We start from the raw sequence: 4,903 nt of genomic DNA, 5'->3' as shown, positions 1-4,903 counted from the left end.
TTTTTTTTCCCATTGGGATGACGGCTAGTGATTTTTTTTATTGATCTATTTTGTATTTACAATGTTGGGGGAGGGTAGTGACTCCTATTACCATACTCATTGATTGTATGATATCACGTGCGATTGATTTCGTACGTGTTATCATTTTTAATAACAATAGTAATAATGTTAGTGATAATAGTAGTTATATTGTTAGTTGGGTTAGTATGGTTAGTAGAACAATGAAGGATAGTGATGTATTTTTATGTTTATTTGTGTTTAAAGTATGTATTTAGGTTCGGGTGGTGGGCCGTACATGATAGGGGACACTAGGCCACCAGTTGTGATCGTGTCCGTCTTCTATGTCTATGTCTTCGCTGTTTTGTACTATTTCTGGATTTGTTATTGTAAGTCTGTTCCATGTTCTGTAAGCTAGTCTGTGAAGTCTTGCGTTAAGTGGTTCGAGTTTATGTTGTATGTGTAGTTCTTCTACTGTGTTAAGGTATGGGGGTATGGAGTGTGTGGCGAATCGTAGTGCTTTGTTTTGTATTGACTGTAGTTTTTGGAGTTGACTTGGTTTTAATGTGATTGTTGTTATTGGTATGTATTCTAGTTGAGGTCGTACAAGTACTTTGTATAGTCTTAATAGTAGTTTGGTGTCAAGGTTTCTGAATCGTCTTAGTGTCTGTAATGTTTTTTCTGCTTGTATTTTTCTGTTGTTTGTGTGTGTTTGTGTTTCCAAGTGTTAATCCTAGTATTTTTATGTTTCTTTGTTTGCGTCTATGTGTGTCTCCTATCCATATTTCTGCTGGTTTCTGTGTTGATATGTTTAGTAGTTGGAATTTTGTTGTGTTTGTATTTTCCATTGTTGTTCATATGTGTTTATGGTCTCTATTGTTCTGCTTGTTTTTAGTGCTAACATGTTTTTGCCTTTTTTGCTTGGGTATGTGATTATCTGTGTCAGGTCTACTGCAAATTGTAACGTGTGTGACTCCGTGTGTCGGGTTGGGGGTGTCGTGTGTGTAGTGGTTGAATAGTGTTGGTGAAATGATACTTTCCTTGGGGACATCCACTGTTATATGTTGAAGGGTCTTCCTGTATACTGGTGTATTCGTAATTTGTGCTTTGACTGTTGTACGGGAGGTAATTGCAGAGTGTCCTGTGTTAGTAATTCTGCGAGGTGTGTTTGGGGTGTATATTGTATCAAGTCCTTTGTGCCATTAAAAATTTTTTGTCCAATATGTTTCTTTTGTTATGTCTCGTGATACTATGTTACATTCCCGTGGTTGTGTCCGTTGACTTATGGCTATTTGTTTCGAACTATGTGTGGCGAAGCTGTGTGTGTCCCTCTTCCTCTAGTTGGACATCCAATGTTGGTCTTTCGTTTGTAGGCTGTTATTGTGGTGTAAGTGGGTTTGGAGTAGTCTTTGTATTAGGAGTTTTTCAAGTATTTTTCCTGGGACTTCGAGTCGTGATATAGGTCATGTAAATTGTTTATGTCTGTGAGTTTTTTTTTTTTCCGCGTTTGGGTATGAATGTTAGTGATAAGCTGTTTTGAATATGTCGGGGAAGTATCCCATGCTGAATGTTTTCATTAAAGATTTCTGTGAGTAATTGTAGTGTTGATTCCGGAATGTTAGTTAGTGTTATTTTGTTTACTTTTGATTGGCCAGTGTCATTGTTTTTGAAGTTCTTTAATATCTGTTTGACGTTAGCAAGTGTAAAGGGTTTTTGTGAGTGTGTTGTCTGAGGGTCGAGTCCGTTTTATGTCAGCTAAATATTGATAGGGGCAATGTCATCCCTTGTATTTCATTGTACTACCTTTTGTTGTGATTGTTCGTTCGTGTTCCATGGTCAAATGTTGCACTTTCTGCTGGTGTGATTCTGAATATCTTTCTCTAGTGTTGGTCGTGAATATGTGTTATCTTTTTTCTTTGTCCTTGTGTATCTTGTGGTTTTATTGGGTGTATGATGTAAGGGTGGTGGTAGTAGGTGTTCCTGTTAGTTCCGTTTAATTTGTGTCCGAAAGTATTGGGTGTCATTGTGATTGTAGTTTATCTTTCGTATTTCATTGGGGTTCCAGGTGTTCGTCGTATAGTATGTTTTGTTTTCTTCTAGTAGTTGATTTTGGGGATGTCGCTTAGTGCTTGTTTTGCTTGTGGTGTCCCATGTGCCGGTAATGTGTGTTTTGGTGTTTTGTAGCTGCTGATATTGCCATTGGAAGTAGTTTTTAATGTATCTGATTGTCTTGGGTGTGGTAGAATTTTATTGTTTTTGTTTTGGGGGATGTGTTTGGTCCATGCTTGTTGTATCATAGTGTACCATGTTGTTGAGTTTGTCGTCAATGTAATGTTTAGTGCGTGTTTGTTCTCTGTCTCTGTCATGTCCGTATTTTGGTTTTCTTTCTATTGTCTAGTGTGGTTCTTGAATCATATCCAGTCTGCTTTGTGGAATGTGTATTTCTCTGGTGTACTGTAGGTAATTATTATGGGTTTTGTTGCCAGTGATAGATGTATTTGGATGTGGTCTGAAGTAGTTAGTTGTCCTGCGTGTGATTCTGTAGTTTAAGTGATGATGTGTCTGTTTGTTAGTATTATGTCTGGTGTTCCTTGTCCGTTGTGTGTGATGCCAGGTGGGGAGGTCTGCCCTAAGTGTGCTAAGTGTCCCTCCTCTGTATTAGTTGTGCTAGATCTGGTCTTCCTGTGGTGTTCGCGCTGTTGTTTCCTAGTGTGTGATGTTTGGCGTTCATGTCTCCTAATATGTATACAGGTATTCTTTTTCTTGTTAGTCTTTGTATGTCATCTATAGGGAAGAGGGGGCGTCTAGGGGGTAAGTATAAGGTTGCTATTATTATGGGTCCTTGGTTTGTGTCAATTTTGACTGCTAGTATTTCGTCTTGAAAGTCGTCTAGTTATATACGCACCCTGCCTACGCTAAAGTAGCAAATGACCCATCCTGACCGAAACATGGCTCGGCAGGGCCTAGGTTGTGCTTTCATGAGGATACAAATGCCTGTAGTACAGGCGTAATATGGACTTAACCTACACAAATGTAATACAAGGCCGAAGGCAAGAAGCCTGTTTCAAACAACACAATAGTCCATTCCTTGTCCATCCCATTTCTGCAGCGGCCCGATACTATAAACCCAAAATATCGCGCTAGAAGCATATACATACATAGATACATACATAGCACACACACACACACACACACAGAACACACACACACACACACACACACACACCCACAAAACAACACAAACCACAAAAAACACACACACACACACACACACACCCAAAAAAAAACCCACACAAACACACACACGAACACACACACACACACACACACACACACATAAGTATCATAAAATATATATATATATATATATATATAACGTATACTAATATATTAATATACGTTATAAAATATATAATATACATACATATACATATATATAAAATATAATAATATATATTATTATAAACTATAACATGTGGGAACACCCACACACACACAGCACACATCACACACTCACACACAACACAACACACACTCACACACACACCTCACACACACACAACACAACACCACAGCACACAGACACCCACACACACACACACCACAACACTCACACACAAACACACACATACACCATACGACTCGGTGGTGCGGATGGTATAGTCCCAGACTGTCAGTATGGCGAACCCGGCGGTACCTGGTTCGAATCCTGCCCAGGGCTGAAATTAATTTCAGTAACAGCTGCGCTTTCGAGTCGTTACACCAACTCTCTTGTGCGGGGAGTATGGGAAGTGGTGTGTGCGTGTACGTGTTCATAAGCAATTACTCCCATTTTAAGATCGGTCAAAACCGAGCTCTGAGCTCTCTTTCCGCGAGGGAAATAGCTGTCGATCACTAGTCCAACACGTGATCCAAAGGCCAAGGTGAAACACACACACACACACACACACACACACACACACACACACACACACACACACACACACACACACACCAACATCACACACCACCACCACACACACACACACACACACACACACACTAACACACACACAAATATAGATATCAATACATCATATATATATATATATATAAATAATATTCATATATATATATAAACTACATATATATATTTAAATATATGCTATAAAGACATACACGCACACACCACACACATAGACACACACACACACACACACACACACAAACCCACACACACACTCACACACACAAGGTCACACACACACACACACACACACACACACACACACACACACACACACTCACACACGCTTATATATATATATATATATAATATATAATATATATATATATATATATATATATACAATACACGGACCCTGATACGTAGTCAAGCCAAGGACTCGAACCAAGCTGAGACGTAACAAGTGTACAGTGACCTAGACCAGTGGCTTAAGTGCTTCCGTCGAGCTCCTTGTCAGTCTCGATCGTGATGGCATGGGCTCGGGTCTCTGGTGAAAAAAAAAGGAAATGGGACGCCGGCAGCAATTTTTCCTAATCTCGGGAACCATGTAGCGTTTCCATTTCTGAGCGGGTTTAAAGGCGCTGCCCAGTAGCCTTTATGGCCTCTGAGCGGTAGGTTCCGAGTCCTACACACAACGAAACTTTCATAAAGATTATCTACATTGATGTCGCTGTCCACTAGGGAATTTCTCACAAAGTTACAATGGCTAAGCATGAAAGGTATTCGTTCTGGTCCTTTACCACCCCCCTTCTACTGGCGGGCTCGGGTCTCTGAGAAAAAGGAAATGGGGCCGCAGAAGATCGATCTTTCCTAATAAAAAAAATTCCTCGGGAACCATTACCTTTTTTCGAGTTCAGAGAATTTTGTAGTCCCTCTGTAGCTGAGCGCGTTAAAGCGCTG

Source organism: Oratosquilla oratoria, chromosome 24 (assembly GCF_046742065.1).
Source record: "Oratosquilla oratoria isolate Oo_2021 chromosome 24, ASM4674206v1, whole genome shotgun sequence".
Classification (NCBI taxonomy): domain Eukaryota; kingdom Metazoa; phylum Arthropoda; class Malacostraca; order Stomatopoda; family Squillidae; genus Oratosquilla; species Oratosquilla oratoria.
This window is presented reverse-complemented; position numbering follows the sequence as displayed.